Source organism: Mus caroli, chromosome 2 (assembly GCF_900094665.2).
Source record: "Mus caroli chromosome 2, CAROLI_EIJ_v1.1, whole genome shotgun sequence".
Lineage (NCBI taxonomy): Eukaryota > Metazoa > Chordata > Mammalia > Rodentia > Muridae > Mus > Mus caroli.
The window spans coordinates 78,643,666-78,658,374 of NC_034571.1; the positions used below are offsets into that span (position 1 = coordinate 78,643,666).

Below are 14,709 nucleotides of genomic sequence, written 5' to 3' on the forward strand. Positions count from 1 at the left end.
AAGTGGGGGGCGCTATGGGGGACTTTTGGGATAGTATTGGAAATGTAATTGAGGAAAATATGTAATAAAAATATTAAAAAAAAAAAATAAAAAAAAATAAAGTAGTGACTTGAGCAGAGCTCACACAAAATGGCTACCGTCAGTCATACTACAGGGAGGTGAGAGGCTGTGGCATGTTGATATCTTAGAGGAGAACATCTGCGTTCATTAAAGGAAACATACAGAAAGCTGGATCACATCTCTCCCTTAAATTTTTATTACATGTACTATGAAAGGGTTGCAAAACATGATCTTCAAAATATTGAAGTTCAGAACTTGATGAATGCACTTGACTTTTAACATCAGTTTGAAAACCATACATTTAATGGGGATTCTTTTTTTAAATTGCCAAGCGCTAATATAAAACCTGTTAATTATATTATGTGCAATCTGAACTAGTGCATATAGTCCTAAAACCAGGCTGAATGGAACATGAGTTATTAAATATGGACATACTTATTTTATTTTTTAAAAAAATAGATGTAGTTAAAGAGAATAATTTTCTTAAGAATAAAACTTTGAAAACTGACACCAGTAATTTGGAGAGGAAGGCTTTCAAATAAGATCTGTTCAAATCATAAGATTTCAACAGTGTTGGAACCTTCAACGTATCTTAACATTTGTCTCATTTTTAGTTAATTAAATTTCTCATATTATTTTCCTTAGCTATACACTTTCCATGTGATTTTACTATGCTATACTCCATTTTTAAGTCTTAAAATGATTATAACATAGTTCTATGCTGTTTAACCATAGTACATATTACTATTTAAAGAACAAAATTCAATACAAATAAAATATATCAAAATTAACAAAGAGTTGTCAATGTGGTTCTCAACTTAAGAAGGCCTTAGCATGTGGAAAGCCCTATGTTGGTTTTAAAGACACCTGGCACAGGGCCTCTGTTCTGGGCAACAGTCAAATGTCTCCGGTAGAGGGGTGAACTCAGCTTATTCTGCTGTCAATAGTGTTTCTCATTTTGTCATAAGACCAGTGACCAGTTGTTTAAGTGGGATGTTGTCTAAAGTAGCAGAGTTCGACAAGACAGATATTTTCTGTATCCAATACTAATCTGGATAGCTCTGGGCTGTATATGAAACATGAGAAGGTAACCATTCTAAAATAAGGAATCGAATGGATCCCACGCCGCTCTCATTGCCTGTGCCTGTGTTAGGGTATTCGGAACAGCTCTGACCTATCACACTTTAGCAGAGGAGATTGCTTTTATTTAATTCCACTGTCAATGCCATGCAGGCTGATCCTAGTATCTTAAAAGAGATAACTATGCAATCAAATGTGTTATAATAGAAGTTTTCCCTGTGGGACTAAACCATGATGTGAAGAATACAAAGGGTGATGTCTACCTCAAAGTGTGCTGCCATGACAGAAGATTTTAATTTGGATAGCAAAGCAAATGGAAAAAACCCCTCTGCAGATGAGACTCGGGAACCACACTCCATCAAACAGGAGGGTCTAGGAACTCCTTACAACTGCATATTTTTTAAACTGTGTCTCTGTGAGTGGCATTCATCTGCATGAATATTGTCTCTTCAGTTTTCACTATGTTCTCCAGAGGGTCAGAATTCACAAATACTCAAAATCAAGCTCTTACAACAAATTATCTTCAAATCTTTCAAAACCAGAATCTGTTTTCCATCTTGTTGTACAGCAATTCTTGAGGGATTTTAATACTTAAGAAAACGTGTTTACCATTAAAAAGTAATTAGAAATATCTACTACAAGATAGTCTAAAAACCCAAATAACCAAAAAGACTTTTAATTACATAAATTGAGTTTACTGGGTCATCCACAATATCTTTTTTTTTTAATGTTAAGCTTCTATGGATGTTTTAGTATTTGCAATTCAAATCTTCTTGATACTCTTGACAGCTATTTATGAATTTGTTTGTTTGTTTGTTTGTTTGTTTGTTTTAGACAGCATCTCACCCTCAACCCACGCTATTCTAGAGCCTATTAGTTAGGCCAAGCTGGCCTCTAACCTGGGGCAATTCTCCCAAGATGGCCTCTTACCTAGGTAAACCTCCTGTCCCAGCTTCTTAAATGCTAGAATTACACATACAAACCATCATGCCTTGCTATATTCTAAGTCAAAGTAGAAATAGTGACTAAGATTTTGCTATGCTGCAGGCTATATGGGGCAGGATGATAATCTCTTTGAATACTCCAGTTGTAAACTACACTTGCCCATGCCCCATAGTACGAGTAAGCTGTATTCTCATTGTCTGAGTGTTGGTTTTAAGAATAAGCCTGTGTACAGATATATATTATGGCTTCAGTTGAATTTCAAAAAGACCTGATGATTTGTGAAATTTCTCAAGCATCTACTTACACCCAAATATTCCACTAAGCATATTCCATGTATTTTTTCACATACTTTACACTAAACATTATAGAGAAGTGTGGTTATTACTTAAAATGTATAGATGATGGAAGAGAACTAGCAAGTGGTGAACTTGAAATTCACAAGTGGACGTTGTAGGCTACATGTGTGTACACAACATATATGAATATCTAAAGCAATTGAATTAGGTTGTTTTCCTTATTCAATAAAGCATATTGGGGTGTTTATACAAAGGTTTTTAAAATACAAATTTCATTGAAATTAAGTTCTTGAAGGAACACACATAAGCAGCCTGTTTTATAAAATACTAAACCTTTTATTCTTACTAAACTAAGCAAGTCTATATTTGGCCTCTTATAATAAAAATAGCTGAAGAACTATTGATAATGGTTTTGTATTGATTAAATTATTTCTCCATAATTTTAATTATCATTTCCTAATAGAATGTGATATACTTCTCCCTGATTCTTTTACCAATGTCCCAATTTTCTATTCAAATTATACTTAGAAAGTCAGTTAAATTGAGTATATATATATATATATATATATATATATATATATATATACATATACATACACACACACACACACACACAAAATAACTGCAAAAGTATTGGTCTCGGGTTAGTGTTTGGATACAAGACAAAATTTTACTAGTTTTCATTGTCCAAGTCATCTTTATCTGTTCAAGAACACAGGAAAGATCTTCCACGGAATTGAGATGTCATAAAAATATTCTTGCAAACCAACCTGTTGTTTATTTAGCACTCCAAATGACACTTTGAAGATTTACTAGAGTTTTTATGGAAAATACAACTGGACTCAGGTTAAGCTAAGCCTAAATAGAGTACTAATGATAAACATTTTTACAATGTATGCTCTACAAAGGTAATTTCTTTTAGGTATTTTTTTAAATGGTGTAGTGTTAAAAAGAAACAGGATTTCTCTGAAAAACAGGTTTCACCCAAAGACTGTAATAAAATAGTTATAGCGTCAATATCATAGGATTATTAAATATTTAATTAATTTATTATTTTCTACCTTGGGCTTGTGTCATTCGGGGTGAGATTAATGTTTCGTCCTTTTTGTTGGCTAGAAGGTTAAAAATGGCACATTATTTTATTAAAACCATGTATCGATTTGATTAAACTCTTTTACTTTTAAAAACCATATTTGCAAACAGTATGTGAATGTGTTCATGTTACATGATACGAGGTTACATAAAGAAGCCACCTGTACAGACAGACAGACAGACAGACAGAAACAAAGGAAGAAACAAAGAAACAAAGAAAGGCAGAAACAAAGGCGTTTTGTACAAATATACTTTGTCACTGGGTAGTGGCGGTTTAAGCCTTTAATCCCAGTACACAGGAGGCTGAGGCAGGTGAATCTCTGTGAGTTCGAGGCCAGCCTGGTTTACAGAATGAGTTCCAGGACAGCCAGGACTACACTGAGAAACCCAGTCTTGAAAAAACAAATTTATTTCCTGACTTATTCTGAATTTTAGAATTTAAATTGAAGATGAGTAACTGGTACCCAACTGATGAGAAAACAGACATTTCTCTGGGTACCGTTTTGGAGTCCAGTCTGTGGATGAACTCTAAACATGTTTTTGTTTTCTTGAGTGTGTGTGTGTGTGTGTGTGTGTGTGTGTGTGTGTGTAACTTATCACAAGATGATTCTAGCAAACTCAGAAATCCTAACTCAGTTAACTTTAAAAATTAATTCTTTTCTTTTCCCAAGATAACATTCATTTAAAAACTGAATTAATTTAGAAAGTATTGAGATTATTTAGCTTGAACCAATTTACTGGCAAATATCATAATACTAATGACTCATGAAAAATCACCACCTGGATTTACTGAGAAATCTCTGCTTTCCTAAGAATTGCAATGGAATACAAGATGTATGCCTTCTTGTCAAATAAGTATTATGATATTATTATGACTTATATTCACTGTTTTTCATTGTTCCTGAAACATAACTTCATACTTATTCTCCAAATTTTACAATAAATTGTATTCCACCTATTGTTCCAGTTAACATTCAACTATGATGTGATATATTCAAAATTACACACAAATTTAAAACTAATAAAAGCATTGAATTATTTAACGTATTGCTTCTACTTCTTTCTCCAGTTACCTAAAAATTAAAATGGACAAACTACGGGTACTTGGAGTTTGTGCAGCTGCCATTAAAGAAAGATTTTAGGCAGGAAGAGAATTTCCATGACAACAAATGGAAATGTTTCATAGGAAATGACTGGAAAACCTAGCTACGATGCAGATCTTATTTGTAATTTCACAAAGTTTTTATCTCTACACAATTGCATCAGAATACTTTACATATTAAATGAGATTTTTAAATAATTTAATACTGTAGTACATTTCTTTGGTTTAAAAAAAAATTACATTCTAGAAAAAAAAAATGTGTGTTTAGTGTTCATCCAAAGACTGGACTCCAAAACTGCACCTGGAGAAATACTTGTTCTATCGTCAGTTGGGTACCAGTTACTTATCATCAGTGGTGAGTTCTAAAATTCAGAATAAGTCAGAGTGAAGTTGTACTGCGGTCTTGACCTCCTGTCTTCCATTAACACTATTGTAAGACGTCATTTACGTTAATGCTTTAAAAGTTTTTCTAGATCCCAAACAAAGACAAGGACTTAGGTTCTTGGACTACATTTGTATTCTGAAAAGGCCGCAGCACTGTACCTCTGAAAGCAGAATTAACTTGATTCATTCAAAGTTGTACATAAACCATGGAATGCATTTTTGGTTTAGTGAATTTGTTTCTGATACTCTAAAGGGGATTGTATTAATTTATCTACAAAATTTCAAAACAATTCTGAATAAATAGTTACTATCAAAATGTAAGCAGAGATAAAACTGATAACATGTTATTATTGTACTGGCTCCAAATAGCCATCTAAATATATCGAGTTACAAATAGAACATTTTAGGTAAAACGTATTTCAGATCACATGGGTCATGACTATTGTGAATTCTGTGTTTTTAATTGACGTATTTAGAACTTGCCTAAGACTATACTCATTGATTTTTTTTTTTGAAAGCTACAAGGAAATATTGCTAGTTAGTTAAACTGATGCTGTGGATAAAAACATGGTTTGATTCTCAGACATTGTTTACTCATTTTAAAAGCCACACATACTCTAGGATACAAGTTCCTATTTTAATGTTCTTGTTATTAACTCAGATAATTTCTTTGCCTAATGACGATCAATATTCATTGCCTGGCATTTTTCTGCTATAACTTTTGGTAATAAGGATTGTTTTAAATGATGCTACAAATATAAAATAAATCATACAAGATGATTATATGCTTTGAAACATTAATTCGATAAAAATCAGAAGAGTTTATCGAGGTACTAATTTATAATAGTTTATTAATATAATACTTAATTTCAGAAAATCATCTGGCTGAGAATAATGCTTTTCAATTTCTGTTCCTATAAATGACATTGGGTTATTTAATGTGCTGATTTTACTTCTTTCTCCAGTTACCTAATGACTATTTGTAACAAGCCCTATCTTAAACTCACCTTGTCTGTTTTTATACATCAGGGAACTCAGTAGTATAATCAAAAATAAAATAAAAACATAAATCAGCTGCAAAGCTTTTAAAAATTACAAGTGTACAAATTAATGTTTCCATTACATTGAAAAACATGTGGAAACTGAGCCAAAAATCACTGAGGAGTTACTCAGGATGAGTTTGTAATATTTTGTTTATTTGCCAGACTACTAGAGATTGAGCTCAGAATGCTAGCATTGAAAGGCATCTTGCAGCTTATATTTCACTTAAGTAAGAAAACGTAGAATTTAATAAATTATGCTAATAAGCACAATTTGAATCCAAAGCTGATGTCTTCCATTCCTTAGCAATAATCTGTGATGCCGCTCTGACAACCACTTGTTAAGTAGGCACTAGCTCCTTAGAGTCTCAGGACAGTCTGTACTGTGGCAAGAGAGACCTGCAGCTGCTTCATCTCAGCATCATAGCTGAAAATCTAATTTAATTCCTCGGCTTAATGAGCTAATCCACTTGCTTATCGTGCCTCTGTTTATGTATTTATGGAGACTCCTTTCACACTCTTCCCCCGCAAGTTTCCAGGATAATTGAAGTAACACAACTCTAAGCTTAAGAGTTTTAAAACCATGAGGTAATGCAGAAATCACTACATTTTCTTAACCCTGGGCAGTTGTGGGGTTTATGGTTGGTTGGTTGTTGGTTGTTGGTTGGGTTGTTTGTTTGTTTGTTTGTTTGTTTGTTTTGTCTTGTTTTTCTTTTCCCCTTACCTTATTTGTAAGACACCCATGATCTTAATACAGTGGAAACAATTAATGAACACCCCCCCCCAAAGAAAAAAACCAATACAAACAACAACAAAAACAAAGGAAAACCAAAAGTGGGGTATTTACACAAATCTAGCAACAAAGAACAATGAAAATTCCATTGGTTCCCTAGTTAGAGGTGTAAATGTTAAAAGAAGCGGAAAGCAAACAGAAGTCCAAGCCGGTGACTTTTCTTCTTAATCCAACTTTGTGTTCAGCCACACAGGAAGACTCTGGGACCCCATGAGTCTTCTGCCATCCCTTCCTTAGAATACTGATTATGTGGAAAATTTAAAGACCCTTCCTGGGGTGCAAATGTTTTCCAGCTGTCAGGACTTGAACTGGTAGTACAACTAACTTTAAAAAGGCATTGTTTCCTGATTAAGGTATTTGTTCAGAAACTTGCCTGATAGCCTGCTCACATAGTTAATAATTGGTAAATTTATTTTCTAAAGTATCACTGTAAATACTCTTATGCACTAGTAATAGATTTTGTATGCATTCTGGAGTAAGACTCTCTAGTATCCCTTTGTAGACTAAATGAAGCGGTTTCAACATTATTTCAATGCCACTTACTAAATTCTTGTTAGAAGCATTGTCATAATACTTAAGAATAGTGCTGAGAATACATACGTTTATTTTGAATAATACACTTACCTGGCACAGCTCCTAAGGAAATTCTGTGTGAATAGTCTCAGGAGGGAGTTTGATTTTCTGAGATACTGCACAAGAGTTTCCCGGAGGCGAGGTGTGGGAAGCTTTGCAATGTGGTCCTGCAGGCAGCGTGAGGTCCAGGCAACAGAGCCCGCCGGTCCTAAGGCAGAAGTGCACGCTGCGAAGAGAGGGCTTGTTCTGAGTAGATGGGGAGTGTTGTCAGATTGTAAGCGATCAGCAGCAGAAGGGAAACATCACAGCTTCCTGTTACATCACCCCGCCCGCCCCGCCTGCACTTAGTGTTAGGTTACTTTCTTTCTCAAATAGCTTACCCCAGGAAAGCAGCAGCAACTCCCTTCTCACTCTGACAAGAGCAAGAAGCAGCCTGAACAGACAGAGATCCTTTGCTGTATGAACACATTGTTACCAGCAAAAGCTGGCTGCCTTTCACCTAGACTGAGTTCTGTTAGAACTTGCTGCCTGGGATTTGAAGGCGATCTTGGTGTGAAAGAATCAAAGGAGTTAGGGGTGTGGGTGTGTGTTGAATTAGGGTTCACAGAACAACCAGGAACAATTTATCAGTCACATCTTTTTTCTTAAATGTGCATGGGATTTTGAGCATCAGAATTACTAATTCGGACTCAATTTTGAGCACTAATATCTGATCCAACTCCACAACCAGTTTTGCATAAGAAGATGAAGAGGCTTCGTGCTGTCCTTTCTAGGAGTTCCTGAGTTGTATGTCCTGTAAAGCCAGACTGTGTATAGAGTATGAGATCATTGTACATACTTTTAAATATCTGACATAATTATATCATTTTATATAGTCTAAGCATTATACTAGTTGTGCCTCAAAATAACCTTCAAGGAAAGGTGGCTTTAGTTTAACATGATACTATGAAATAATTTCATACAATAAATGAACTTCAATTTAAAAAAAAAAAGTTTTACCTCTAAACATAATTATATCATAAAATAAGAAATCATTGCATATGATCAGGAAAAAAAAAGCCTATAAACCTGAAATATATTTGTTAGTTTTATATAATATGATAAATTATGAGATTTTTGGCAATAATCATAACTCCTGAAGCCAGACAGCACTAAAAGTCACATGATCTTTGCATCAAATGTCTCACGTATAAGCTGGAAAGGATGGATAAAATAATATAATTTGTCTGTTTAAACTTTGAATCAACATATTTTATAACATTTAGAAAATGGCAAGTTCTAACTAGCTACTACAATCTTGCTGCTTCACCTTGGAGAAACAGACAAATAGGGAAGCTACTACAACCAAGTAGCAGATGAGGAGCTCAAAGTCCTAGCAGATGAGTAACCGCAGTAAAGACACAGGGTGCAGAATCTCTGGATATCATGTTCCTGAAAGACAGCGCCATTTTTAAATGTTTCCTATCTTGATCCATGCAGGAGATTTATTACAGAATCTTTAATTCTGTATATGGATATAGAATAGGATGCATCCATATAAAAATATGGGACATTATTGACCATCTCCATCACTGAAAATGGAAACCCTGCATAAGAAGCTGAACTACACAATGTAGTTTTAAGAGACGGCGATAAACTGGGAAGTTACTTTGTGGACACTTTAGTTTTGCTTTCTATAGGGAACTGTTGAATTATATTTTCCTGTGCTGTTTCCTTCAGCTCATGGGGTGAAAAGTCAGCATTATAAATCACTACTGCCTCCTAAAATATAACTCATTAATCAGAAAAACAGTAAAAAAAATTCTTGGGTGAAACCACAGAGTTCTGATGTGGGGTTGCATGTTGCACAGGGACTCAGGAGGAACGCAGTAGGGAGTAATCCTGTGCCCTTGCAGCGGTTTAGACTTACTGGGACAATCTTGACAGAACTTTTAGGGATGATGTTTACAGCTTAAAGTTCAGGCAAAACAAATACTAGATTTTAACTTCTAAATGATCATCGAATATGCTCAGGTGTTCGTTTCTAAGAATATCTGACCTCTGAGACACAGACTGGTGTATACAAAGCTACACACATTTCCAGTAAGTATTAAAGCATTAACATGTTTTTGATTCACTCATTGGATTTGTTCAAACATAGCAGAGTCTTAGTAAGTAAAGGGGTTCGTTCTTTTAGATGATGCCTGAAAGATCACAAGCCAACAATCATTCTCCTGTATAATAGATATACATGGTGCTGTTGTAAATGGGGAATTTAATACAACCTATAGTGTTTAGTACAAATTATTAGTTGTGTACGTAGGTTTATGGCTGTGGTCCATGAAGAGTCTGGATAATTCTTGTTAGTATCATACATGTGTCTTTCATAGAAAGAAAAGTAAACATACTTCCCAATAATAAGGTCATTAAGAGTTAACATGTTATGAACATGAAAAAATATGAATACATGCTACATTAATACATGCTATAAGGACTTTGGGGAAGCTGGCCTGTGCTGAGACATGTAGAAACAAGTGAAAAGATTGAAGAAACTTCCCAAGTGTGTGCTTTAGTATGACACAAATGTATGGATAGCTATGGTAAAGCTAATTGAAACTGTTTCCAAAAATCAAGTGATTCTGAGCCAATGGGGTATTGTTAGTACATTCATTCAGTCTTATGTAGTCTACATGTGTTTTACATTGTCATCTTTCCCCAGAACTCACTGAAGCTACTTAAAATTATCTGATTAGTGGTGATCAAGTTTGTACTTTCAGATGAACACTAAAAATAGTTCTTTTTCAGGAAATTAAGACCAAATAAGAAGTGTCTTCTGTTTTGACCATTTAAAAGAGAGTGGACAAAGCATAGAAGAATGCTACCAGTATAACCATGCAGGGCATAAACCATGCAAAATGCGTCCATGCAGAGACTCCCACTCAGAGTGCTCCCATGCAGAAGGCCCCTTTCAAAGTGTTCCCACTCAGAGTGCCTCCATGCGGTGTCTGTGTTTCTGTATAGTACACAGATGAAACTCATTTTGAGGAACAGTGACATTTGTCCACGTTAAAATGTTATTGCAGAACCTGCAGCCTCCATTGTGGTCCTTTATGTAGCTCAAAGGTACCAAAGTCTCTAAATGAAATGATGGGTTCCCCTGATGAGGTGGGCCATGCCTCACAAGGAGGATGCTAATTAAAAGTCTTATGTCCACATGTTAGACAACTTAAACCAAAGTCATGTGTGACAAATTTAGGTTTTTGCTGACTAAACTGACCACTTGAGTTTCTATAGCTATGCCTAGAAACACAGATCTTTAAAAACAACCAAAACAAAACACTATCATATGGAGCATGGTGTAGATAGCTCATTCCTAGTAAATATGCTAGAGTCATCAAAGAAACTATTTTAAAAATTATTTTGTGAAAATGTTCAGTTACAATATTCTGATATGGCGATTCTTTTGTGTTTTTAATCATGAAAAATCCATTATTTATTTTTAAATAATTAATGTAATTAAAATCTAATGTACTCTAGCCCCTATAAGAATTTGCTATTTGAGAAGCACATAATTCTTAGACACTTACATCAAAAAGGAAATTTATTAAGGAAGTAAGTTGACTTCATATTGTACTATTTTACCTAGTAACTGTTGTTAGGAGTTTTTCCAAAGCAAAGGATAATTAATTGCATTTGGTAAAACAATGTTTACTCCTGAGAGTGAATATGCCACTAGTGCAGCTAAAAAACTATTTATACAAATCATTTATCAAAGGTAAATCATAATGTTTTAATGAGTTTTGCTGTGCGTCAGATTTTTACAAGTGCAAAATGTGAGTTTGAAGTGAGCAATCTATGCCTGTCTTCCACACATGGAATAAAGTGCTTTCACGAGCCTGTAGTATTTCTTATAGTATTTCATAATGTCTTTCCCCAAGAGAGTCAAATTACATCAGAGTTGGCCAAAATTTTATCTCTTCACAAAGCCTGATTCTTGTTATGTCTTGGTGGGTTTGAACTCCTGTGGGAACTTGTCTGACCAGTGGTGTTCCTGAGAGTCTGAAGACAGACTGCTGAAAGAAGAAAGAGTAGGGACTGGCAAACAGGAAAGTGGGACTTCGATGTAACAAATGTAAAAATGCCTGGTTTAAGAAAGATGGAGTGGGCTCTGGCCATAAGCAGGCTGGTGTGGGGGGTCTAATTTCTCAGTTCTAAGGGAGCTCTCCTTCCATGCTCAGGAGTGTTCCTGTTTGAATGAAAAAATATATATGGACCAGTAGTAAATCAAGACCAAGAATTAATGTGTGAGCGGCTCATTTGAGACACAGAAACCCCCTTTCCCGGAAACATTTAAAATAATTCTAGTTCTGGAGCAGAGTTAGGTCACGTTGAAAACGACGCTTTCCCCTCTCGTGGCAGCAATTTATACTGGACATGCTGTGAAATGCTTCATGCTTTCGAATACTAATCCTGATTGTGAAAATGAAAGTTGTATTTAAATTTGCATTTGACATCTTGACCCATAGGTCATTTTGTAAATGGCTAATATATCTGGAAACAAAGTAATCACTAAATTCATAGGTGACAGATAATTTTAATGTTTTCCAATACTAGGAGACACTGTTATTCACCCTACTGTCAGTATAATTTGGGAAATTATGTCTTTAGAAATTTATGATTTATTCTATTTTCTTCACATTTTCATTCATTTTTTTTACTACCACCCCGTTCTCTAGAATATAAGTATTTATAACTATAAAATGGTAATACACATAATGCATACATTAAAGAGTAACGTGATGCACTTTTGAATGAGACTCTGGAGACCTGTGGGAAGATATGGAGTTTTTTGGTAGTTAAGGCATTAGATATCTGCAGTCTTATCCTGCCACCTAGTGTTAACTGTTCTCAAATTATAAAACCTGACTTGTTGACGGGAGTCAAAGTCCTATTCCTTTTTCACTCTCAACTAGAAAAGATATGATGTGTGTGCGCTCTCTTTCTCTCTCTCTCTCTCTCTCTCTCTCTCTCTCTCTCTCTCTCTCTCTCTCTCTCTCTTGCTCGCTCTCTCTTTCTCTCTCGCTGTGTATGTGTGTGTGTGCTCACATACGCACACGTGCACACATACACACATGCACACACACCAAACGCTCAATGTAGGACTTCTAAACAGCTGATGCAGACTACAAATCAGATTTTCAACAGTTCCTAACACAATGGTAAATGTCCCTCACCTTCTGACAAGCAAACTTCTTTTAAGTATGCAAAGTATTCATTCAAAACAATGTGACCAAAACGTAAACCTGAGTTAACCTTTCCCAAAGACTATATTTTGTGCATATTCATTATCTCCATGATCCAGCTCTTCAAAAGTTTAATCACCAGAAAGAAGTTTCTGAATAGTCACCCACTGAGCACAAATCAATTGATCATCTACCAGGTTAAACAGTCAGACTGCAACTGGAATACAAAATTTGCCAAAAGAAACATTCTCTCCTCTTGAGATTTTGCTTAAAACATTCTTATTCTTTGGAACCTTTGAAATGTTTACACATATATTTGATATAAACTGATCATATCTCCGCCCGACTCCATTCTTCCTACTTCAAGTCTCCCCTCTCCTTTCTCTCTCTTTTAATAACTTATTGAGTCTAATTAGTGCTGCTCATATGCACATGTGGAAAAGGGACATCTTTGGGGTATGGGAATCTATCAGTGTCCTTACTCCTAAAGAAAAGTCGCTCTCTCCTGGCAAGCATCTACAGTCAATAGTGTCTCAACCAGGCGTAGGGGGTGTGATTTTTCTCTTCTACCGTGGTGGAATGATGAATGGCTTGATCTGGCGCAGGTCTTGTAACCACAGCTTCTGTGCGCTCATTGTGACAGCCATGTCGTGTCCAGAGGACAGGATTTCATGCAGCTTCTTCAGTCCTCTAACTTAGTCCATGTTTCCTCTCCTCTTCCTAGACATCCCCTGAACTTTGGCCAGTAGTGGGGGAAGTGTTCAATATATACGGGGTGAGGTGAATTCCTGCATTGATATGTATTGTTGATATGGATACCACCAGGTTAAAGACGTCGATGCATCAGATCCACAGGAAGGGCAAAGCCTTTCCCAGGTCACACTCAGGGAAACGATAAAGCTTTCCCCCGGTGAGTGTGCTGTCGTTCACAGTGTATTACAAAAAGTCTGAGGGAATGTTGAAAACTATTTCACTACCTACTCATCATCTTCCTGGGGTGTCTTACCGCCACCCTCCCCCCACGGTCAATGACTGATTGTCTTCCAAAGAGCATTATTGTTCTCCTCTGTCTATGAATCCAAATGGCTCAAAACCATGAGAAAATAGAGCGTCTTATCCACACACACACAGGAGGCCAGAGCCTCTGAGTTTAATAAACGTTCCCCCTGGACCATGGAGCTTTCCTGGATTTTTTATTTATGATAAACATATGGAAGGAATTTTGACACAGCATACTATTCTGAACTAATTTCTGTATCTTGCCTTTTATATTCCCTATAAAACTAAGGCTGTTGGTGCATGTTAAGAAGCAATGGGGAGCATTTAGTCCCTATCGTTCACTTTAATAGAATGATTGTAAATTTTGATCACTAAGCTTTCTTACTCATGATTTTGGCACGTATGTATCATCATATGCTGATCTATATTTTGCTGGGGGATTATTCATGAAAATGTTAAATTTCATCAAAATGTATTCATTCATTAAAACTAATGCTTAAACTTTACTTTTTAAATATTTTTCACTATATTAAGTAAGTAACAAATATTAAATAACAAAACTATTATTTGGTAAACATCTGCTTCTCTCTCTCTTTCTCTCTCTCTCTCTCTCTCTCTTCCTCATTCACCCTTTTTATCCATCTTCCACTCTCTGCCCTGTTATCCTTTTATAAAATAAACTACTAGAAACCAATCTATCCCAGCCGCTCTTTTTCAGTGTTCTGAGTAACACTATCTAGGAAAGTGACTGTGGTATGAATCATTCAAGGACTACTCCTGAGGGGTGGGAAGATAAGGGATTTTATGCAGCAGAGAGGATGCAGGAAACACAGGTGTTCCTCTGAGTTCAAATCAAGGACTCTAGAAAGAATGGAATCCCCAAAGAGTATGGAAATAAAAACAAACACCAACTTCATAAAAGTAACATAAAATAAGAACCACTGGTAGAAAAATCAGCGCCCTCTAAATAAGTGCCAGAATTAGCAACATTTTCTTCTTTCTTCTGTTGTGGAAATGGACCCAGTGCTACCTAAACAGTTTGAGCTGGAAGCACTTATACAGTATATAATTTTATAATTGGTATTTAATAATATGTTTAGTTTTATACAATAATTGACGTAAT

General features: G+C 35.5%; 1 protein-coding gene across 2 annotated transcripts in view; it reads right to left on the minus strand.

Moving 5' to 3' along the window:
- Positions 1 to 7,629, minus strand: part of Calcrl (calcitonin receptor like receptor) — a 93,571-nt gene extending 85,942 nt beyond the window's left edge. For both annotated transcript variants that reach the window (XM_029470780.1, XM_029470779.1), the window contains exon 1: positions 7,417 to 7,629. The gene's annotated coding sequence lies outside the window, so the exon portion shown is untranslated. The remainder of the gene's footprint in view (positions 1 to 7,416) is intronic.
- Positions 7,630 to 14,709: the final 7,080 nt, after the last annotated feature.